General features: G+C 45.9%; 1 protein-coding gene across 1 annotated transcript in view; it reads right to left on the bottom strand.

Moving 5' to 3' along the window:
• Nucleotides 1-24,692, bottom strand: part of TULP4 (TUB like protein 4) — a 272,567-nt gene extending 247,875 nt beyond the window's left edge. Inside the window, exon 1 of the mRNA XM_074948695.1 lies at nucleotides 24,518-24,692. The gene's annotated coding sequence lies outside the window, so the exon portion shown is untranslated. The remainder of the gene's footprint in view (nucleotides 1-24,517) is intronic.
• Between the last annotated feature and the right edge of the window lie 979 nt (nucleotides 24,693-25,671).

Here is a 25,671-nt window from a genome sequence, read left to right as displayed (position 1 = left end):
CAGAGCATGGCAGGGCACAGAGCCTAGTAGTAATGCTCCTCTACACTATCAACTCTGTGATTCCTGATCCTTTGCTCTCTTCTCTTCAGCAAGCAAGGGCTGAGTGCAGTCCAGAGACAATGGGCTGAGCACCAGTGCCACTTGTCGTTCATTTCTCAGAGCCCAGGCCAATTAATGTGCAGCGCTGACAGGCTCTGAAAGGAATCTCATTCAGACTACTGCTAGGGACAAAAGTGGCTGTAATGTGGAGGCGTAAAGCATGCTGGAAGAATGTAGGGAGAGTTCCTCAAGAATTCAACAGGGATGTTAAGAATCTCATCCCCTCAGGAAGAGGAAAATCATGTTAAAGCAATAGAGACTGATACGGCTGGTGGGTCTACATTGGTTTGTTCTTTTCTCTATGAGGGATGTCTGGATACAGATCCACTTTACTCTTTTTACATCTTTACTCTATTGGTTATTGTTTCATATGCTCGGAAATGAGAATTACAAATAACTTAAAGCTGGTCTATTTTCAAAGTAGCTTTTGTAATTAACCTGGTGTGCCCTGTGGAAATGCTATTGTATTGAGTCTCACAGCAAGTTCTCAGTGAATCACAATAACTAGCCCTGTGCTTCCCATAGCATTGTTAATCAAGGGCTGTTTCACTTTTATCCTGCAATGGAACAGGCGCCGCACAAACCACTTCACTATGTCAGGGCACAAGCCCATTCTGCCCTTACACAAGTAGGAGCTATCGCTAACACCAGAAGCGCTACACTCTTTTTTTATAATGTCTGCTGCAACGCTCTTTGAAGCAAGGTGACTGTAGCCTGGCTCATTACATCGAACACCACCATAATTATTCTCTTTATAACTACTTTATAACTTTAAAGCTACCACTTTATTTTTAAAAATTAAAATGGACAAGCCAAACACTGCATGCAATTAAACAGCACTCTCTTGCTATGAGACACCCAAAATTAGCCAAACAATATTTTCAGAAACGTTATTAGGATATTTTAACAGTTTTTACTGTTCGAAATCTCATCAATAGGGAAAGAAGTAAACGTACCTATCTCTTCTTCAATAGACTCTGGAAGTGTATATGACAGCAGATAGCAATGCCAGTTCTTTGATGGTGAAGCCCCTCAATCTAAGTTATTGCAGAGCCGTCATATGAATGGCAGTATTATCATCATCTGAACGCAATGCCTTCAACACGTTTATCTCTTAAGATACAATGTTTCAAAGTAAGGCAGCTTATGACATAGAGGTAGGCAATGGCTCTATAAGCCCTATACATCCCACCACTTATCTTAGCACTTACACATCTTGAAAGTACTTTGCAAACCACAGTTGGCTAATCCACACAACACCCTTGTAAGGGAGGCAGGTATGATCCCAATTTCAAAAACTGGGGAAAACACAGTTTGAGTGATTTGCTCAACATCACAGAGGAAGACCATGTCAGAGCAGGGATCACAGTTCAGAATTCCTGGCTCCCTGTCCTGTGCTTAGATCATCTCTCTCCATCAACATGGTATGACGGATGTCTTCAAGTATATTTTCATCTTGCCCAAAACGTACCCCCTTTTATGTCAAAGCCCATGAACATTGCATCAAAATAACCAACATTTTATTTCTTCCTCTCACATGTAAAAGGCACCTAACATCTTGTTATTTAAGAGCCAACTTCCTTTAAGTGCCTCTTGTATGAAAATATTTTCTCTTGCTAGGAGTGTAAGGAAGTGACACCAAATAATACATAAACAGAAAAACCATGGTGGCCATTTTACTCAGAAGAAGGTTACTCATTAAATGGAAACAGAACAGGTTCAATAGCCATAACATTGATGAAATATACAAACTCGATTATGATCCTGTCCCAGGGAGAGCTGGCCCTTTCAGGGAGTTGGTATCAACCCCACTTTGTGCCTAGTTAACTGACTCCCCAGGTGATGGGCATTGAGGCTTTCTATAAGACAGCGAGACATGCAGGGAGAAACCTATGGGGAGTAAGAAGGCTCTCCTACAGTAGATACAGATGGCTGGCAGAAAGTACCTCAGAGCTTACCTATAATGAGCCCAGAGAAAACACCTAGAGACACACGTATATACTCATATTTAGCTACATCGTTCAGGACTGTGAAAAAATAGATTAACCTTCCCCTGCTGTAGACACAGCCAGGTTGACAGAAGAATTCTTCCAACAACCTAGCTACCACCTCTCAGAGAGGTGGATTAGCATGGGACATAGGAAGTCTACACTACAGCAGGACATCTGCAGCACCTATAATGCAGACATGGCCAGAGAGCACAGGAAGAATGTGGGAGGGACAGAGGGCCTATTAAGCCTGGTGTCAGACAGAATACCCAGCAAGAGGTTGCTGGCCACTGCTTGTTTTGTTGGACTTCTTTTTCACCTCCCAAAGTAGAAGCAAACTATGATTTGGCCAGATGAATCAATCATTCAGAAACACGGGAATCTGCTTATCTAGGAATGGGAGACTGAACTGCCTGGAGCAGGAACAGAGAAAACTGAGAAATGGGGCATCAAGTTCCAAGATGATGATGTCACAGTTCCCCTGGAGAAAGTTCATGGATATTAATTTACATGGGACTCCTCCAATATATGGTGATAAAAACATGAATAAAATTCGTAAGTGACACAAAGTGGGAGCATTAACTCATACAGCCTCTATTTATTTCTGGACTTCCTCAGGATAACCCATTGCCAGGGCCCTACCAAATTCAAGGTCCATTTTGGTCAATTTCACAATCAGAGGATTTTAAAAATCATAAACCTCATGAGTTCAGCTATTTAAATCTGAAATTTCACAGTGTTATAATTATAGGGATCCTGACCCAGCAAGGAGTTGTGGGGGAGGGGTCGCAAGGTTATTGTGGAGGGGGTTGCAGTACTGCTATCCATACTTTTGCGCTGCTGTGGGTGGCGGCTCTGCCTTCAGAGCTGGGCTCCCAGCCAGCAGCCGCGGCTCTCCAGCTGCCCAGCTCTGAAGGCAGCAATGCAGAAATAAGCATGGCATGGTATGGTATTGCCACCTTTACTTCTGCACTGCTGCCTGCAGAGCTAGGCCCTCAGTCAGCAGCTGCCCAGCTCTGAAAGCAGCAGAGCAGAAATAAAGGTGGCACGGTATAGTATTGCAACCCTAACTTCTGCACTGCTGCTAGTGGGGTGCTGCCTTCAGAGCTGGGCGCCCAGCCAAAAGCTGCTGCTCTCCACCCACCTGGCTCTGAAGGCAGTGCAAAAGTAAGGGTGGCAATACCGCAACCCCTCTAAAATAACCTTGCAACTCCTTACCCCCACACCGCCCTTCTCTTCTGGGTCAGGACTCCCAAATTGAGAAACGCTGGTCTCCACTGTGAAATCTGTAGAGTATAGGGTAAAAGCACACAATAGACCAGATTTCACGGGGGGAGACCAGATTTCACGGTCTGTGACGTATTTTCATGGCCTTGAATTTGGTAGCGTCCTACCCATCATGTTTGACAGACAAGGTGACCTAGGCACAGTAACACAATACCCACACAATAGTATGTGGAGGATAACTATTAGGATTTCTTATATTCATAGTATGGTGTGCATTTATGCAGAGTTCTGGGACTCAAAGGCTTCCCAAGGCCAAGTGATCTTCCTATGGCTCATTAAGGATGTTCCTCTCTGACAGACCAGTTCCACTGACTCTTCCCCTCAACTCTCCTGCTCTCTCGAGCCCCCTGTAGATCTCAACTTCTACAGCAGTGCTTCCTGCCTACTAGCCTCAGGGGGCCTGTGGTGGAAGTGGGGGACTGGGTAAGAGGAGAGGGCTTGAGGGGAAAGGAGATGGAAGAGTATTCCCCTTCTCCTTTCAACTTTCTGAGGTCTATGAGAAGTGAGAACGCCACACTCCTGCACAAGCTTTAGGAAATTCTTTTCTCACAAAGCCTAATCCCCACACCAAGTCTCTTCATGGAAAAATCTACCGCCATCATCCCCCACCCCATCCATTGACAGGTCCCCAATGAAACCAGGGTCACCCAATGAAATTAATAGGCAACAGGTGTTTAAAAAAAAAACAAGCAAAAAGAAGTACCTCCTCACACAACGCACAGTCAACCTGTAGAACGTATTGCCAGAAGATGTTGTGAAGGCCAAAAGTATAACTGGGTTCAAAAAAGAATTAGATAAGTTCATGGAGGATAGGTCCATCAACGATTGTTAGCCAAGATGATCAGGGACACAGTACCATGCTCTGGGTGTCCCTAAACCTCAGATTTCCAGAAGCTGGGAGTGGATGACAGGACATGGATCACTTAATTGTCTTGGTCTGTTCATTTTCTCTGAAGCATCTGGCACTGGCCATTAATCAGAGACAGGATACGGAGCTAGATGGACCACTGGGCTGTTCCAGTATGGCCATTCTCACATTCCCCTTAGTGTCCACGTTAAGGTAACATTTTGCACCTCTCTCTGCAAACAACAGGATCTTACTTTAATACATATTTTTATATTAGGTATAGACACCCATACAAATATGAAAGCTTAGGTCTCCAGCACTCACTTGACATGCTATGGCAACCTAGAACCATTACCTCTTAAAATTATAATTTAATCAGCTAAATTTTGGTGATGTGAATTTAATTTCAGCTAAAGGAGCCCAGTAAACTAGGTTTCCTTTTTCTACTGCTTTTTAGAGGTGCGACAAAGTGGCAAAAAAATTCACAAGAGTTGATAAAGTATTTTAGTGTCACAGCTCAGCAACCCCTTTGTCCCATTCATTTCAAGTTGTGCAAGTTTAACCAATTTAGGCAGATCTGGGATTTTCTACTGGGGGTGGAGGGTGTCGCACACAAAATCAGTCTTACAATGAAAACTCAGTTGCAAATTTACTCATAGAAAATCTGCCATCTCTAACTCTGTTACATTTTTCTTCCTTTCCCATTCCTTCCTTGGAGGAGGTTTCAAAATTTAACCACTTACTAGCCAGACGTTATTGAAAAACTGAGCCCCAAGAACGGTCCGGGGCAATATCCCAACAGCTCTCCTGTTGCCACTGTCCCTGAACAGTTGTGGCCTCTCATCTTTCATAAGCCTTCGAGCTAGAACGTTTAGTCCTTTAGCTATAAGGTGTCCACTTAAGTTTTCAAGCACAGCATGTGGGTTTGAGAACGTTTCAGGGAGAAAGAAAAATAATATACAAAAAACCACACACACTGAACACTTAAGTACACTACACATTAAATACTGATGGAGAAACATTCAAACGACAATGATTCATGTTATACTTCAAGTGAAGAGCTAGCTGATAAAGGATCAATTAGTCATTTGCCATCAGTGTATGTAGATTGTAAACTCTTCAGAGGAGAGGTCGTGCCGACTTATGTTCTAGGTGCTTTCCAAACACATTACTGGCCACTACTGCCGTAATATAGCACAACTGAAGAAAACAAATCAAAACCACAATCAGCAAGTTGGTCTCAACCCAGAAACTGCATTTATCAACCTATGTTTAAGGGATAAAGTGCAGGGACCATCTTTTTGTTCTGTGTGGACAGCACCTAACACAACAAGGCCCTGGTTCAGGACTAGGGCTCTTAGCAACTACCATAATACCAGAGAGAATAAAATAGAAGCAGAAGGCAGTTAAGTGGCTTTTACAACTGATTAATGCCCTAATTCAGCAAAGCATTAAACAACGTGCTCGAGACCCAGTGGTTTCAGTGAGACTTACGAATGTGCTGAAATGCTTTGCTGAATTTGGCCCTAAAAGCTACGGTAAAGATGAGGTGTTTGACTACAGAAGCCTTTGGCTGCAAGCTTACTTCAGTATCGTGAAATAATTCTTACGATACAAAAAACAACAACAAGAAGATTCAACACACCACCACATTAAGTGGTGTTTCTTACTGGGAAAGAAAGCTGCTGGGTTCCAGTGGTTCCAGCCTTTTCACAGACATTGTTTTAGAGAAGGGCAAATTGTTCACGTGCAGATTCAGCTCTGTCTCTACTACAGGCAGGGATGTACCCTCACTAGCTTTAATCTAGCTAGCTCGCAAAAAATAGCGAAGACGTGGCAGTGCAGGCTTCAGCTCAGGTTACACAAGCTCACCGCCCCCTCTCCACCCACTCCTTCCTGGGTCCACACTTGCACTGGCAGCCCACGCCACACATTCTTATCGCTCTTTTCAGCGAGCTAGCTAAATTAAAGCTAGCACAAGTAGGCCTATACCTACACAAGCTGCAAATGACATCCCGGCTGCAATGTAGCTATGATCAGCATAAGGAAAATGTTTGGTTAGAAAGTGGACTCGTCCGTGAGAATGTCAGTATTCGCCACAAGCACAGTGTACAGATATGCCCAAGAAAAAACAATGTATAGTGCAAATACGTAAGCATGGGTAGCTTTATGCACAAGCTGTTCAACTGAAGACAGTGCCAAGACACCTTGTGTGTGTGTGTAAAATAACTCATGTACTTCAGTACTTGTGAGATCAGGGCCTTAGACGGTGATGATATTGTTCCTTACCACATTATGGAATTTTAGAAGCAAACAAGTCTGAGCCATTACACATTATAGCTTAACCCTGGTCTACACTCCGAGTTTAGGTTGGACTTAGCAGCATTAGGTCAATTTAACCCTGCACCCGTCCACACGGCCAAGCCAGTTTCGTTGACTTAAAGGGCTCTTAAAATCAATTTCTGTACTCCTCCCCGGCGAGGGGTTTAGCGCTAAAATCAACCTAGCCAGGTCGAATTTGGAGTAGTGTGGATGCAATTCGACGGTATTGGCCTCCGGGATCTATCCCAGAGTGCTCCATTGTGACCGCTCTGGAAAGCGCTCAACTCAGATGTACTGGCCAGGTAGACAGGAAAAGCCCCAGGAACTTTGGAATTTCATTTCCTGTTTGGCCAGCGTGGCGAGCCGATCAGCACAGGTGATCACGCAGACCCAGAATCATAAAAGAGCTCTAGCATGGACCGAATGGGAGGTACTGGATCTGATCGCTGTATGGGGAGAAGAATCCGTGCAGGCAGAACTCCGTTCCAAAAGACAAAATGCCAATATATATGCCAAAATCTCCAAGGGCAGGATGGACAGAGGCTACAACAGGGGGGACAGAGCAGTGCCGCTTGAAAATTAAGGAGCTCAGGCAAGCCTATCAAAAAACAAAGGAGGCAAACGGTCACTCTAGGTCAGAGCCCCACACATGCCGCTTCTATGATGAGCTAGGGGGAGCCCCTACCACTCCCCCACCACTGTCCATGGACACCTGCAAGGGGGGAGTCTCACGCAACAAGGATGAGGAGGAGGAGAAGGTAGAGGATAGCACACAGCAGGCAAGCGGAGAATCCCTTCTCCCCAGCAGACAGGAACTGTTCATCACCCTGAAGCCAATACCCTCACAACCCTTCCATGGGCTCCCGGACCATGAAGCCAGAGAAGACACCTCTGGTGAGTGTACCTTTGTAAATATAATACAGAGTTTAAAAGCTAACGTGTTTAATGAGTAATTTGCCCTGAAGACTTCGGGTGCATTCGCGGCCAGTATAGCTACTGGAAAAGTCTGTTAACGTGTCTGGGGATGGAGCGGAAATCCTCCAGGGACATCTCCATGAAGCTCTCCTGGAGGTACTCTAAAAGCCTTTGCAGAAGGTTTCTGGAGAGGGCAGCTTTATTCTGTCCTCCATGGTAGGACACTTTACCACGCCAAGGGGACATTCAGAGGTGCCCGTTCTTCCTGGGCTGTTTGCCTTTGGCTGAAAAGAAATCATCCCCGTTGTTAGCCACGCAGTGGGGGGAGGCCCATTCATTCTGAGCAGTTTGCGTTTGGCTGACACGGATCTTTCCTGATACTAGCCACACAGTTGGGGGGAAGAGGGAGGAAGTGATCATCCCAGAGAATTGGGGGAGGGGATGAAGCGATCATCTTAGAGAATTGGGGTGGCGGGGAGGTTGTGCTGCACAGTCACCCTAAAACCACAGGCCCTCCTTTTAAATAGCCAACCCAGCGGGCTTTGCTTGGTATGCGAAAGGAGGGCGCTGCTGTTTGAAACCATTCCCACATTATGAAGGTTGAAGAAGCCGAAACCCTTTGCCTTACCATGGCTGCCTGCAAGCCAAATTCTATTGCCCAGCCGAGCATGTGTGATGTCTCACACCAAACCGGAAGGCACTCAATATAAGAGGCAAAATGCGACCTTGTACCAAAAGCACATGTGCTATGTAATGTGAATTGCTTATTCAGTGTAAAATAGTCTTCCCTTTGTTCTCTAAAATGTATCTTTTTAAATACTACTCTCCCTTTTTTTCCTCCCACAGCTGCAAATGTTTCTATGCTCCCTCTATCATCTCCGTCCCAGAGGCTAGTGCAGATTAGAAGGCGAAAAAAAAACGCACTTGTGATGACATGTTCTCAGAGCTCATGCAGTCCTCCCACACTGAAAGAGCTCAGCAGAATGCATGGACACAAACAATGGCAGAGTCCAGGAAAGCGCTAAATGAATGCGATGAGAGGAGGCAGGATGCAATGCTGAGGCTAATGGGGGAGCAAACGGATATGCTCAGGCACCTGGTGGAGCTGCAGAAAAGGCAGCAGAAGCACAGACCGCCGCTGCAGTCCTGTATAACCTCCTGCACTCCTCCCCAAGTTCCATATTCTCCTCAACCAGACACCCAAGAACGCGTGGCAGGGAGGCTACAGGCACCCAGCCACTCCACCCCAGAGGATTGCCCAAGCAACAGAAGGCTGGCATTCAATAAGTTTTGAACTGTAGTGTGGCCTTGTCCTTCCCTCCTCCCCTCATCCACCAACCCCCCCGCCCCGAGTGCCTCCCTCCTCACCCACCCCTCCAGGGCTACCTTGCGAGTTTTCCCCCTGTGTGTGTGATGAATTAATAAAGAACGCATGATTCTGAAACAATAATGATTTTATTGCCTCTGAAAGCAGTGATCGAAGCGGGGAGGTCGGTTGGCTGGCTTACAAGGAAGTAGAGTCAACGAAGGGGGCAGGTTTTCATCAACGAGAAACAAACAGAACTGTCACACCGTAGCCTGGCCAGTCATGAAACTAGTTTTCAAAGCTTCTCTGATGTGCAGGGCGCCCAGCTGTGCTCTTCTAATCACCCTGGTGTCTGGCTGCGTGTAATTAGCCGCCAGACGATTTGCCTCAACCTCTCACCCCGCCATAAACGTCTCCCCCTTACTCTCACAGATATTGTGGAGCACACAGCAAGCAGCAATAACAATGGGAATACTGGTTTCGCTGAGGTCTAACCTAGTCAGTAAACTGCATCAGCGAGCTTTTAAACATCCAAATGCACATTCTACCACCATTCTGCACTTGCTCAGCCTATAGTTGAACTGCTCCTTACTACTGTCCAGGGTTCTCATGTATGGCTTCATGAGCCATTGCATTAAGGGGTAGGCTGGGTCCCCAAGGATAACTATAGGCATTTCAACATCCCCAACGGTTATTTTCTGGTCTGGGAAGTAAGTTCCTTCCTGCAGCTGGTCAAACAGACCAGAGTTCCTGAAGATGCGAGCACCATGCACCTTTCCCAGCCATCCCACGTTGATGTGGGTGAAACAATCCTTGTGATCCACCAGTGCTTGCAGCACCACTGAAAATTATCCCTTGCTGTTTACATACTTGCTGCCAAAGTGGTCCGGTCCCAACCTAGGGATATGCGTTCCGTCTATCGCCCCACCACAGTTAGGGAACCCCATTGCAGCAAAGCCATCCACTATGACCTGCACATTTCCCAGAGTCCCTCAATAGCAGCAGCTCAGTGATTACGCTGGCTACTTGGATCAAAGCAGCCCCCGCAGTAGATTTACCCACTCCAAATTGATTCCCGACTGACCAGTAGCTGTCTGGCGTGGCAAGCTTCCAGAGGGCTATCGCCACTCTCAACTGTGAGGGCTGCTCTCATCTTGGTATTCTTGAACTTCAGGGCAGGGGAAAGCAAGTCACAAAGTTCCATGAAAGTGCCCTTACGCATGCGAAAGTTTCGCAGCCACTGGAAATCATCCCAGACCAGCAACACTATGCGGTCCCACCAATCTGGGCTTGTTTCCCGGGCCCAGAATTGGCATTCCACGGCAGGAACCTGCCCCATTACCACCATGATGTCCAAATTGCCAGGGCCTATGCTTTGAGCGAAGTCTATGTCCATGTCCTCATCACTATCGTGATCGCACTGTCGTCATCTCCTTGCCTGCTTTTGCAGGTTCTGCACGTACTGCAGGATAACGTGCGAGGTGTTTACAATGCTCACAACAGCAGCGAGCTGAGCGAGCTCCATGCTTGCCGTGGTACGGCGTCTGCAGGAGAGCAGAGTTGCAGCAGAAGCGGTGGATAAGGACGGATGCCACGAGAATAGATATTTATACAGAACGACGAGACGACCTGCAAGGTGGGTTCATGGCACCAGGAGAGTGGAGTTGCAGCGGAAGCGGTGGATGACGACAACATGGAGAAATTTGCTATTGAGACTGAGCTCATTTACAAGAGCAGGAGAGCAGAGTTGCAGCGGATGACGACGGTTAGCAGTCCTACTGCACCATCTGCTGACAGCAGCACCCAGGACACAACAGCAGCGGTGATGGTGAACTGAGCTGAGCGGGCTCCATGCTTGCCGTAGTATGGCATCTGCACGGAAAAAAGGCGCAAAACGATTGTCTGCCGTTGCTTTCACAGAGGGAGGGGCGACTGACGACATGTACCCAAAACCATCCACGACTATGTTTTTGCCCCATCAGGCATTGGGAGCTTAACCCAGAATTCCAATGGGCAGCGGAGACTGCGGGATAGCTACCCACAGTGCACCACTCCGTAAGTTGATGTTAGCTCTCCCACCACTCTAAAAAAACCACCTCAACAAGGTAAACAGCCTCTGTTTAAACTGATGCTTTACCACACTGCAACTTGCTGCATTCGGGGGGGTGTTTTTTCACACCCGAGCGAGAAAGTTGCAGCACTGTTAACTGCCATTGTACACAAGCCCGTAATCTCGAAGAGATTGTAGAAAAGGTCTTCTGCTGTCAGTTCAAGAACACTCCTAACACAGAAAGTGTGCTGCAAAATGCATGAGGTTTCTTGATGCCAGTAAACAAATTATGCAATTCTGGGAGTTTAAATTCAATACGGGAACAGGCAACTTCCCACATCTTCTCCTCCCTGCTGCCTACAATGCACCCAATTAGCACACAGCTTTGAAATTTCCCTACGGGGAGGGAAAAAACAAAACTTAGAGAGAAGGCCTCTGGTGCTGGTGCCCAGGCTACCTGACAAGTGGCAGAGTGAAGATAGCACAGTCACTGCTACTTTTACTTTTGCTGTGGGACAATGTGCTGCATTAGCAGCACAGCTGTGGGAGAGGGTCCTTTAGGGGAATTTCAACAGTGCAAAGGGGGATGGCAAGGGACATGAGAGTCACACTGCTGAATTTCAACCCCTGATATTGGTTTGGGAGATTCAGAAATCTATTGTAAGGCCAAGCAGACTTGTTACTTTAGGAATGGGTTCTTGAATTTATAGTAGCAGGACCTTCCCTACACTCCATCTGAAGGAAAGGAAAAGAGAGCTGAGCAACAGGGAGGCCACAGAAAAAATCATGGGGAAGAAATGCAGTTCTCAGGGTAAATGGGAGAAACCCAATACCACCATAGCAAGGAGACATAGCAGGGGAAACTGACTAAAAATAATGCAAGACATGTTGAATATTTTTGCATCCTTGAAGACAGTTTATATTTGATCCCCTCCCTAGTTTTCAATGCTATCACAACCATCTCCAAAAACATGGCAGGAGCTCCAAAGACTGACTGACTTCCTTTCTAAGGGGATTGTGGCCAAAGCTGAACCACCATCTAAAAGTACTATTCCCCTGATCTTGAAGTCCTTGCCCTTACTGGGGGGAGACGGGACCTAGTAGTAGTTGGTCAAAGGAGTTATTTTCATCCAGCTGACTGAGCATGTTTCACAAACCAATGGGCAAAGCTGCTATTCCCTTCTTAGCATTTTCTCCTTACTGTCTGCCCTCTTCTTTTAAAGATGGCCAATTCCTTCTTTCTCCAGCTTGCACACCTGTAAGCTGCAGCAGAAACCCATTTCCTGCTAAGTCACAGTAACACGTTAAGGGACACACTACAAGTTTTCTTCAAAGGAACCTCTACAGAACCCATTAAACAGAGTCCTACAGCCACCAACATTTTTTTAAATCGTTGTGGCACCTAAACCTGCTCAGAGCACGTTAGCAGGCACTTTTAACACAATGCCAGTGGCTACAAGAGCCTTCTCTAAACTACCGCTTTCAACGTTGCTTCTACTTATGGAGCTGAAATGGCAGCAGCAATAGTCCTAGGTGCTGGAACTAGAGGTGCTGGGGATGCTACCACAACCCCCTGGCTTGAAGTGGTTTCCATTATACTGTATACAGTTCTACAGTTTGGTTAAATGGCTCTCAGCACCCGCACTATAAAAATTTGTTCTAACACCCCTGGCAATAATGGGAATTTTGGACAAAATGCGTAGCGGCGTCATATAGCCCACTACAACTGCTATCACCCTTGAACAAACTCAGCCTATATTGCAGAGGTGTATGTTTTACATTCCATCCTGCATGAGAGTAAGTCCAAGATGAAGCAGGAAAGTTCAGACTGGATGTTACAAAGTTTGGTTGACTACAAAATCTTTCCAGTTTTCTTTTAGGGATAGGAGAGACCAGGAATTTGAGTGCTATCAGAATTTTAAAGAACAAAAATAAACATAACATTGGAACAATGTACAAGGGATGGGATGAATTTCTCATCACTTGCAGTTTTTAAATCTCTATTTACGAGATCTGCTCTAGCCATTAAGTACTAGTGAAAAATTTCACCCTAAAACTGTTCACTGGGAAGGTTATTACTCCCTGATTCTTCTCAGTTTCAATAACCAATGACTTTTTTTAAAGTATAAAGGCAGCCCCTACATCCAAACTCGAAAAGCTTCACTCAGGGTGAACAAGAAAAGAGAATATTTCTTTGAACCAAGATGAACGGCCAATATTTTCTACTAGCTAGGAGTGACAGAAAAGCACTAAGACTGTCCCCATCAGCTTCTCCTTCACAAACACATCCTTGCCAGTGACTGATCAATACAATCTTGTCACTGCTAACTCCCAATCATGTCAGCAACTAGCATGCTAATTCAGCAATATGCAGAGACCCCTTCTTCGTTTCCTATCTACTCACAAACAGATGGCGTTTCAGAAGAGCAGTTTTCCAACTGCATCAATGCTAGAGTGATATCTACAATTACATGCATCTTGTCGAAACATATATCATTACCAATGTTCATTTATTTAAAACTATTATTGTTATAGCAGCATAGCTGTGCCTGATGCTCTACAGACATGTAAGATATAGGCCCTAAAAACTCAATCTAAACAGACAACACAGAGACAAGAGAGAGACAAGGTAGGTGAGGTAATAACTTTTATTGGATCAACTTTTGTCAGTGAGAGAGACAAGCGTTTGAGCTACACAGAGCTGCTTCTTCTTCTTCATTACCTCACCTACCTCGTCTCTCTAGTATCCTGGGTCCAACATGCCTACACCACCACGGCATATGACATAGAGACAAAGTAGCTAGGGAGTCATGCAACAAGATATCGCTTATCCTTTCCTATTTTCCCTTTTATATACCTTTTTAAAATCTTTGCCGACTTATCTTTTATTTTCAGTTGTGCGTGTGTTTGAACCAATGCCCAGCTACATGATTTTCTTTAATAAAATACTGCACTTTAAAAAGCACCTTTCATCTAAGGATCCCAAAGTATTCTATAAACATTAAGCCCCACAAGTCCTATAGGAGGTAGGCAAAACGCATTATCCCCATTATACAGCTGAATATAGTAAGACACAGAAGTTGAGGCTTATGCAAGATCACACAGTAAATTAGTGGGAACAGAATCCAGGAATCTTGACTCCCAATCTGATTCTCTAACCATTAGGTAGATCTGCATAAGATGCATTTGTGATCATAGCGTAACTCTTCAAGAGAGAAATGTGATTTCACTAGGAAAAAAAAAAACAATGGAATCTTATCAGAGCACTAATCCAGGTAGGTTAGCAGTTATTTTTAATATTTATGTAGTAGTAGCATCCAGAAGCTATGATGATATGAGCTCCATTGTGCTGACCACAGAGAAGCAATGCTTAGAGCACATACTAATGCAATTATTTGAATACTTGTTATCGTCATGCAAATACCAGGGTTTCCCCTATACAAATGACAGTGGAACCTGATCCAGCCTGGACTCAAGCGTCTACGTATTAGCAAACATTGAATGAGATCCCAAAATTCATTAGGATTTCTCAAATCAATCAAGTGGAGGTAAACCCTGAGGGCATTCAAATGAGATGAAAATTGGGTAGAGCCACTTTTAAAAAAGCCCTTCACTTTTTGGCTGCACAACAAAATCTATTTTTAAAAAACTGCACAAGGATCAAGCTAAATTTTAAGACCATGTGTATGATGAGTAGTTTAAGTGATTTTGCTAAAAGAAAGCCAATATATTCAGAAAACAAAAGTTAGTATGGTGGTGGGTACATAGAGTAGTGGTATAATAAAACATACAGCAAAGTTCCAAAGGTCTAAACATAAACACCAAAGGCAAGCAAGATGAGAGTGACGTTTGAATCCAAGAAATAGGTCACAGCCTCATGACCAGACGGATGGAAAGAAAGCATCGTGGTCACTGCAGCCACACACACCCCATTCAGAGGAGCCAATACAATCTTTACCACATTCTCTAGTGCTTCCACTAGCCCCCATCTTACCAGCATCACCACAGTCTTCTCTGGATTGACTCTCAGCCAGCCCACTCCTATCCAAGCCACAATCACTACGATTCAACCACACCATCTGGGGTAATGAAAATGCAGAGAGATCCGAATATTATCAGCATAATGAAGCTCTATCAAGCCATCTCTCCACATTAACCTACCCAGGAGGAGAGGTGACAAGCTGTAACCCACCCTAAACCAGAGTCCTCAGGACAGAAAGTAATTGCTCTCTGGGATCACTCAAAGGAACAAAGCTCTGTCTACTTGCGCACAAACCCAAGCAGGAGTCAACACCATCTCACAATCAATGGTCAGTCCACTAATATCAGCACAGACACCCAATCATCAATGCATGCTCAGGCCTTGTCTACACTACACTGTTTTGTCGACAAAACCGTGGAGGTATACAAACTACAATGCTCCTCCTGCCAATTTAATACTCTTGCCACACTGACAAAATAAAACCACCTCAACGAGTGCTTTTTGCAACAAGTTATATCAATACACTGTCAGCGAAGACACTGCGCTTGCTTATGTTGCCATAAATGGCCTCCAGGAGGTGTCCAACAATGCCCATCCTGACCACTCTGGTCAGCAGTTCGAACTCCACTGCCCTGTAGCCACGTACACAGGCATCCGCCCCTCCCACATTAAAGGACCAGGAATTTTTGAAATTCCACTTCCTGTTTGCTGAGCATGGAGAGCTCACATCACATCTTCCCAGCTGACCATGACGGCTCCATGCAGCAAACGCTCTCCCGCTTGGAGTACACCAGAGTTTTTGGATCTGCTGGGTCTGTGGGGAGAGGAGGCTGTGCAGTCCCAGCTCTGCTCCAGCTGTAGGAACTTCGATACGTACAGGCTGATTTGTTGTGGCATGTTGGGGAAGGGCCATGAACTGGACATGCATCAGTGCCGTCCAAAGATCAAGGAGCTGAGGCAGACGTACCAGAAGGCAAGGGAGGCAAACTGTAGCTCTGGTGCTGCACCAAAGACCTGACACTTCTACAAAAAGCTGGACACCATCCTTGGCAGCCACCCCACCTCCACCACCAAAAGCCCTGTGGATACTTCCGGGGGTCTGGAGACAGCAGCCAGCAGACTCAACCCTGAGGACAAAAGTGGTGGACGAGGAAATGGAGTTGGAGGATGAGGTGGGATAGGTGACAGGGTCATCCGGTAGCGTGGCAAGCCAGGACCTCTTCTTAATTTGGAGGGTTCAAGTCAGTCCCAGCACTCCAGTTCTGGCACGCATGATACAGAAGAGGGGAAATTCTGGTAAGTGCTCATTTTGATTTGATACTGCTCGGTTACATGAGGTAGAGCTGTCCTTTGTTTCGTTATATGCTAGAAGAGGGTTAGGGGGATAGAAATGTAAAAGACTAGCAGCATTTGCGTGTGCTTCCCATTCCCCTATGCAGCGACAGCCCTGCAGAAAAGTTTGTTAATGCACACCAAAATTTCACGGGAATCCTCCAGAGAGATCTCTAGGAAACTTTCCTGGAGGTACTCGCCAATCCTCTGCCGAAGGTTCCTTGGGAAAGCCACTTTGTTTCTTCCCCCGCAGTAGGAAACTTTGCCACACCTATCGGCAATCACTTGTTCAGGGCCCAAAGCAGCACACAAACGAGCAGCACAGGGACCCAGTCTGAAGCCGGAAGCATGCAGGAGATGCATCCTTTTTTACCCTCAGGAGTGAACTAAGGGCTTCAATTACCCCACATGTGGAAAATGACAGTAGAACTAGTGTCCCTAGGTGCTTGCAGTGATCCCCTTAAAAAATCACTTAGACTCTTTGCCCCATCTTGGACCTTTACCACCACCATGGGCCGAACTCACCATGTTGAGGGCACTTGCCGAGCTGCGTGCTTGCCAAGGGAGAGTGAGAAAGAGGTGTATAACTATAAAATGATTCAATGCTGTGAATGCACTCACAACACTGCCTCTGTTTATTGTGTTTCTGCAGTTGTGTCGAGAGGAACCCCTTACACACCGGCAAGGCATCTCCATCAGATAAAGGGAGCGACCAGGAGAAGTAAGGAGGACATGTTTAGGGGGGTGCTCCAATTGTCTGATGCCCCAGATCATGGCCATAGGGCATGGAAAGAGACAGTTAACGAAAAACTGAAAATAGGTAGCCTAGAGAGGAAGCAGGGCCCAGTGCATATTATAGTGGGAGAGGAGCAAAAGATAAAACTGATGGAGGACCAAACAGAGATGCTGAAGTCCCTGACTGCTGCAGTCAGAACACGTGTGTGTTCTCCTCCTCCAGAACTGCGTGCCATACCCTCCCCAAACTCCTCACACACATTCCTTGCATGTTTCTGGCCCATCACAGTAGCCTTTTCACACCACCCCTTCGGATAGGTTTCCTAAGGACAGCTGGACTTGTACACAGCTATGAGAGCCTACATTAAGGGAGTGCTCTTAAGTGGCATGTCCCTTGCAAGAAATCAAATGCTGCGTATTTGTTATTGCTGTTTAATAAAAACGTACTCAGAAAAATAAAGATTCATTTTCTTTCTACATATGGTATTTGCTGCTGGAATTCACACACAGTGGCAACTGGCACATTTGCAGGTTACAAATCACACTCAGGAAGCAATCAGCACAAGGGTCATTCCACACAGCAAGCAAACAGAGCCCGGCTGAATGCATTACATAGACACATTACTGGGGCTCATTGTCAAAATGCTACTTCAAAGCCTCCCTAATTCAAACAGCCCCTCTAATAGCCCTGGTATCTGGCTGCTCAAAATCAGTCATCAGTCTCGACACTCCACCCCTGTGGAAACTTTTCCCCCTTAGCTTCACAAATATTATGCAGAGTACACCAGGCTGCTATGACCATGGAAACAGGTTCCTCACAGAGGTCTAACCTGCCATAAAGGCAGTGTCAGCAAGTTTTTAATCTGCCAAACTCACAATTAGTGGTCATTCTGCACCTGCTCAGCCTGTTGTTGAAGTGCTCCTTGCTGCTGTCAAGGTTTCTGCTTACTCCAGGGGGAATTCTGCCCCACTGTGCAATACAAAATTTGCGCAGAAATTAATGTTCTGTGCAGAATTTCTTCCCCTCTCCCTGGCCCATAGAAATGGGCTGCAGTGCTGCTGGTTGCCACTAGGGTCCACTGGACCTAGCAACGCAAACAGAAGACACTGCCGGGAGGAGGAGTTGAAACTGGAGGGTTCCAGGCAGCTGCACTTCCCAGCACACCCTAAAGGAATGAGGTGGCACACAGGAAACTCCATACAAGCCCAGGTCCCAGCATCAGGCTGTTCTCCCTCTAGATCCCTGAGTTCTGGAAGGGAGGCGGTGAGTGCAAGTGTCTGGGCTGGGAGGGCACCCCACAGCTGGGCTCCGAGGATAAGGGAGTGCGAGTGTCTGAGCTGGGGGATCCCCACGGCTGGGTTTTGGGGGGGTAGGGGTGCACCCTGCAGCTGGGCTCAGGGAGGGAGGGGGCAGAGAAACAGGAACTGAGTTGTCATAGGGGTTTCTTTAACTCTCTACTCCTGGGGCAATTTTTCTGGTCTGTGATTACATAGTGTTATTCTGACAAATTATGCAGAATTTTAAAATACTGTGCACAGAATTTTTTATTTTTTGGTGCAGGAGTATCCAGTGTAAGGCTTCATGAGACACGGGAGTAAGGGGTACACTGGGTCTCCCAGGATCACTATGGGCATTTCAACATCCCCCATTGCAATCTTCTGGTCTGGAAAGAAAGTTCCTTCTTGCAGCTTTCTATATAGGCCAGTGTTCCTGAAGATGCGTGTGTCAAGCACCTTCCCTGACCACCCCACGTTGATATCAGTGAAATGACCCCAGTGATTCACCAGCACCTGCAATACCATAAAGAAGTAGCCCTTTCTATTGGCGTACTCAGTCACAAGATGGTCTGGGGCCAAAATTGGGATATGCGTGCCATCTATTGCCCCGCTGCAGTTAGGGAAACCCATCACTGCAAAGCCATCCACTATTTCATGCACATTTCCTAGAGTCACAGTTCTTCTTAGCAGGATGCAAGCTGTACGCTTGAGTTGCCAGCTTCCACACAAGGATTGCCACATGATTCTCCACCAAGAGGACAGCTTTCATTTTGATGCCCTTGAGCCACAGGGCAAGGGAAAGCTACACACACACAGTTCCAGAAGGTGGTTTCGCGCATTCAAAAGTTCTGCAGCCACTGCTTGTCATCCCAGAAGTGCATAACACCGCTTGTTTCCCTGAGCCCCAAAGCGACAGTCCACCGTGTGCAGCTGCTCTCTGAATATCAAAAGTAACCTGGTGTTGTTTCTTTCCATGACACACAACAGGGCAGGCACCAGGAATTCCAGTTCGGATTCGCAGCTCATGAAATACTGCATGATCAGCCACACTGTGTTCAGGGGCTGTTGAAAAACGGCACAAAACGCAGTTGGAAGCCAATGGAATGAGGGGCCAGAAAAAAACTGCACCGTGGGGTGGTGAGCCCGCATCCACGATGCACTGCGATCCACTCCCCATTACTACAACTCCTAGTTGCAGATGACGACAAGTTGCACAGCAGAATAGTTACCCACAGTGCACTCCTCGCTCTCAATGCTAGAGCACCAACTGTGGATGCGCTCCACCGACACAAGGAGCATTGTGTGAACATGCATAAGTGCTGTCATTATAATGGTTTATGATTGTCGACATAACTTGTGTCAATTTAACCCTGTAGTTTAGACACAGCCTTAGTGTCATAACAAGGACTAAAGTCAGCATAACAAGGGACAAGCTGATCTGAACTTTCTAGGTACTCACTGTCTCACCGTACCCTTCTCCATAATCTCAACCAAAAATGGAAGACAAGAAACAAATCTACAGCTGCTCAGACTATCATAGTCAAGCAATGGTGTCATGTGCAAAGTTTGTATGTATGTTTCCTTACAAGAGTGTGCATTCTGCACTCCTTAAAAGGGCCTGTCAACCATTTCCACCAGTAGAGGTCCTTGTTCTTTCCTGCTATCTTTTGAAGGACACAGAGCACAGACTGTGGAACAAAAAGTTATCCCAGTACCTCCAGAACTTCAGTGAGCAACACCAGCATAAATTCAAATAGAGAACATCCTGCTCCGTTCCAACAGCAGTGGATCTCTCATTCTAAATCACAGCTACTTTCAGTATAAAACAGCTCAAAGTTTCCTCCCAACAGAAGGCACTTGAATCAGCCTCTGGAAGAAGAGCCTGGACTAAGCAGGCTATCCAACCCATGGAATAAATCTATTTGCCTCCCAGGGAATAAATCTATTTAGCATCAGTAAAATCTCAAAGAACTTGTTTTTTGCATTCTGCACAACCCTAGTACTGCATCTTAAGCAATTTTTAGGTCACCATCAGTCGTCTTCAGCCTAGGACTCCCACCAGTGCCATTCCAGCCATCTGCTCTCTTTATAAATAACCATCACAAAAACCACCAACGCAGTTCGTAGTGAAAACAAAATTGTTCTTATAAGACTTTTCAGATAATCCCTCTTCCCCCCACAACAACATTATCCTCACTCAGTGCTCTCATATTTCATTTATTCAGAGTAACAAGTATTTCCACACAAAACTCTGTATTAATAAAAAGATGTTCTTGAAGCCGCAGACCTCTGGAGATAAAGACAGTGGGGCCTTCTAGTGCAACAGATAAGCTAGCACTAGTAGTGAACCCAGACTATAATTTCTACAAGGGGTACTAACCCCTTTCCCAATTGAGATTCCAGGAGGCAGGCTCCCTGAACCAACGCTCCCATGCTTCTCTGGTGAATGATGTGGTTTGGTGTTAGAGTTTTATGGATTAGATATGTTCTGCAGAGATATTTACTTGGTAAAAAAAAGGAACATCTCTTCAGTATGCTGGCAGTATGTGATGGGCACACCAATGAAGACAGAGACCTCTCGAAGACGTGCAGCTCTGAGAAACAGAGGATTGAATCACCCCATTTTAAAATTCTTATTTGCTTTTAATAGTACCACACAGAGATTTTAGTTGTTAGAGATACAAAATAATTGTTATTCACCGTGGCTGATTAGGATTCATAACAGGAGTTCTGTATTTTTGGGCTTACCCCACCCTATATACTTGTCCCATTCCTTCCTAGAAAAGTTGCTACAGGTATTCTCACTTGGAAACACATGCAACTGGTGCTGGTTTAATACTATTCAATGATTACTCAGCTAATTTAGCAGTTTTTCAATCACATAATTGCTCAGCTAATAATGACAATATTCATCTAATACATGTATTCAATAAATATGTTTTCCTAGTACTCAACCAGTTTTAACTGCTTTATCTAGTTCATTTTGTCAGATGTTGTTGGGCAAGATCCTCATGACCACATGAGCCCCTTTATGCTGAGGAAGAGGGCTGGAGCAGCATTAAAAGGCTCTAAAGGCCCCACATCTATCCAGAGAAGGATTCCTTTGATGCAGGCACTGATGAAGACAGCTGTAAGGCTGCCTTCTGACTAGGTCCACTGAAGGAACTGCACATAAAAAAAAAATCGTGACAGACCAACCTAATTTCCTTATTTGGCAGGGTTACTGGTCAAGTGGATGGGGAGATATTATCTTACCACCAAGAAAGTCCTAAATGAAGCAATTCTTAAAATGCACTTATACTGTACTTAGTGATAATCAGGTGTAAGAAATATCCCAATGGAAAGTGATGGCTGGAAACAGAGCAATAATTCAAGAACACATATGTAACACCTCTAGCATCAAAAAGCGTTCATGGAGCAGATTTACATCAAAGGAGAAATGAAGACATAGGTGCAAGATTCTATATCCCTAGCTCTCTACAACTTTGATTCAGGGAAGATGGGAAGTGAGGGAACACAAGCAGTTAGCTGGATGCTGAACATGCCTCTCTGATCTAGTAAAGACCCATCCCAGGTTCACCCCTTTGTCTGACAGATGAACTCAGGACCATTTTCAAAACTCACTTGACAGCCATGCTCCTCTGCAACTGAGTTGGCAGCCTGCTCCGTTGTTACTTTTGGTACTTTAATGGGGCCCATTCTTAACTAGTTCCCCACTTCACAACACCAAGATCAGATCATTTCTGCCCACTTCTCCCATGGTGCCCCCTTCCACCATCAGGCAGTGAAGTCTGCCCTACCTAGCAAAACTCATTAGGCCAGGCTTTCCTTCCAGCCTGGATGTGGCAGGGGTAATATGTAGTTTCAAACATCACAAAAATCACTTTCATATTCAGTTGTAAACGGATTTTAATTTGAAGACTGATTATATTGAGCAGAACGATGGTCTTGTGGCTACAACACAAGGATGGCAGTCAAAAGAGCTGGGTTCTATTATTGGCCCTGCCCCAAACTTCCAGTATTGGTTTTGGGCAAGTCATTTAATCTCTCTCTGTCCCTCAGTTTTATCATCTGTAAAATGTTAATTGAAATCACACTAATATTTTTGTGGGTGTACATTAATACTGAATCATTTAAACATACATTTTAACTTTGGATTTTTTCCTTCCCTCAACTCACTGTACGTTGCCCCTACTGAACTACATCATCAGGCTGAAGTTCACTTCAAGAACTATTCAGTAGTTTAAAATATAGTAATCATATGTGTAAGGATTTTAGAACAAACAACAATTAAGTAGGTGAGAACAACAACTATCACACTCTGTACAAAAGGGACTAAAAAGTGTAGCATGAAAGTCTTTCTCCATGAACAAGCCAGTCACAGCAATTAGCTAGCTTCCAGGTTTACAACCCAGAACACAAAACATTTCAAACCTGTTCGTTTGTTTTTTTTAAAGCTGCTATTTCACAGAAAACTGATGGATACAGTTCTAATTAAGGTCTCAGCTTAAATAAAAAATAAGCAATTTTATATAGTTGCACTTTGTTTGCTGTTTGTACTATAAACTAAGAAACAGGTCCATTACTGCAACCTTTACTCATAAAAGTAATCCAGTTGAGTGCAATTAGTAAGGACTACTGGCATGATTAAGGGTTCCAGGATCAAACCCAGAGCTAATATCTCTGAGGTTCACCAAGATTTTACTGTTATGGAAAAAAACTAGCTCTTAAGGATTTTATTATAACAACTCTACCAAAATTCTTAATTTAATGAAAACTCCATTTTATTCTATTCATAAATCACCCTTTTATACAAACTATTTCTATTCAAATTGAAAAAACTGATCACTAGATATTCAGTGTCCATGCTTTACTCATATAATCATCTCCACAGCTGTAAATATTTTAAAAATGGGTTATGGTAAAGCACTTGCTATTTTGATGCTATACAGTGAATATCATTCAGCAGATTCTTTCAGTTCTAATCTTAAATTTCACAACCAGTCTGTGAAGTCTGGCATTTAAAATTACTCTCTCTAGTTTACAGCTCTGATACACACAAACCCCAGTTGTACACAACACTTATTAAAACCTCTAATTTGAAAACATTGTGTGGGGTGGCTCATGAATGGGTATTCCTTGGGCAGGCATACTTCAGCCTGGAAGAATGGACTTGCCTACAAGAGTATATGACTGCAGTTACATTTTTAATGTACAAATTTAAGAAACCAGTTCTCTCTTCTAGAGGCCTCATATTCAAATATTAAGTGCTGAACAGGCAAATAATTCCTGCACTTTTCAGGACATCATGCTCAAGCATGTGCCCTGGACATGGGCATTTACTGAACCCTTCAGTATACCCATACCAGAAAAGAGAAGAAGGAAAAGGAATTACAGTTGCTAGGCAAATTCCCCCCATCCTTCTGTAAATTTCGAAACCCCAGAGTGAAAAAAGGTCATGGACAAAAACCTAGTGTTACAGATACTGCATGGAAGACTAGAGCTGACACAGGATCACATTACTACAGCTTCCCACACACACCAGCACAAAAGCACCCGCTTGCTCACTGTATCCCATCCTCCCCCACGGTTTCTAGGTGCAAGCTACCACCAGAAATGTCCTTACAAAGAGATGCAAAGTGTGGGACTAGCACCATTTAAAACAAGAGAGATGAGGGCATAGGGAGCAATACAGTTTATTAGAGGAAGAGAAATACCCAAACAGAGCTACCCAGATGTCCATTGCATCTAGAACCGCAGGTAGATAGAATCTGTTTCTCAGACTAATCTCCTACCATCCCCAGCTGGTCTCTCCTTCCCTTAGTTTGGGTAACAGTGGTCCGAGGAGGGTGGAGGAGGTGGTCTCTCCTTTCCAGGGCACTAATCTGGAGCACCAATCACACTGCTAACAAAATGTGGTGGCTGTTGCTGCTGCTGAAGCAGAAGATTGTCTGTGACCACCCAGCACCGAGCAGCCCGGGTCCCGAGCGCCCCTCATCTCCGCGGCTAGCCTATGCATTTCACACCCACCGCCAGAACAAAAGAAAAACAGATCCGGAGCCGCCTGCCTCGGTGCGTGTGACAGCCTCACCCGGCTCCCTGAGCCACCCCCTCTCTCTCTCCCAGGAGGCAAACTCGGCGAAGCGACCAGCACAGATTCCCCCCCCCCCTCGCCGCCACAGCCTCCCAGCCGCGTGCGGGGGCAGGCGCGGGGGGCCCGCCAGCTGCAGCCCTGCTCCAGCCTCGGCGCGCACAGACAGCCCCGGCGCTGCCCTCCCCCGGGGCGAGCCTCCCCCCTCCAGCCCAGGCGCTGGCTATCGCCGCTGCTCTCGCTGTGCCCCGCACAGGGTCATGCCCCACGCACCCCCCGGCTTACCGCTCCCGGGCGCAGAGCAGGCGGCGGCCACCCTCTGGCTGCTTCCCTCCAGCCCCAGCCTGCCTCTACCCGCAGCCCAGCGTCTGGGACTGGCTCCAGTCTCCGTCTCTCCCTGCTTCTGAGGCGGCTGCTGCTGGGCCTGGCTCCGCCTCCACGTGATGCAGCCACATGACCCAACACACTTCCCCGAGCCCCGGCGCCTTTCCCACCCCTCGGCCTCCCGCAGTGGCCGCGGCCGGAGCTGGCCGCGTTCAGGTGGGGCTGGCCGCGCGTCAGGCGCGAGTGGCTGGTGTGCCGGGGCTCATCCCGGGAAATGGCTCCACGCTGCCTGGCAACAGCCTGGCTTTTGCCTGGGACAGGAGCCCGCCATCAACGACAAGAGGCAAACTTGGACGTGCGGGCAGCCGGGTATTGCTAACCCCACGTATTGCAAAATCACCGGTCTGCCTACTCCCCCCCAAAAAAACATATTGGCCTAAAACTTAAATGTGAGGGTCTTTTGTATGCGATGTTGGTGCATAGAGTTTTCCCATCTTCAAGGCATGCTGCCTTCAGAGCTAGAAACTTAGGTGTAAAAAAAAAGTGAGGGCTCAGATTCTCAGGTGATAACCTGAGCCCATGTGGAGCTTTAAGAACCACCCCCTCCCAAACTATTATAAAGACTTGCAGTACAATGGTGAGCAACACAATGCTGCAACCCTGCTTTTGTGTTTCCCTTCCTCTCACCTCCCATTCAGCTGAGTGTGCCTGAACTCACAAGGCCCCCTTTTGCAAATGAGAGACTAGGGTTTGTTAAAAACCAGAGTGAGGGCTTGTCTAAGCTACCGCTTAAGTCAATGTAACTAACGTCACTCGGGTGTGAAAAAGCCACCCCCTGAGCAACGTAAGTTACATCATCAACTTAAAGCAGTGTCTAAAACCCACTATGCTGGCAAGAGAGCATCTCCCACTGACGTAGCTTCCGCCCCTCGTTGAGGTGGAGTGATTATATCAATGGGAGAGCACTCTCCCATCAGCATAGCGCATCTTCCCCAGATATGCTACATCGATGCAGCTGCCCCCATGTAACGCAGTAGTGAAAACAAGCCTTGAGTGGAACGCCCTGACTGGTCGTGTTGTAGCCTGCTACAGTTACCGAGAGAGTTGGAAACTAC

This window comes from Natator depressus, chromosome 3 (assembly GCF_965152275.1).
Source record: "Natator depressus isolate rNatDep1 chromosome 3, rNatDep2.hap1, whole genome shotgun sequence".
Lineage (NCBI taxonomy): Eukaryota > Metazoa > Chordata > Testudines > Cheloniidae > Natator > Natator depressus.
The sequence above is the reverse complement of the archived record's forward strand: the minus strand, read 5'-3'. Positions and strand labels throughout refer to the sequence as shown.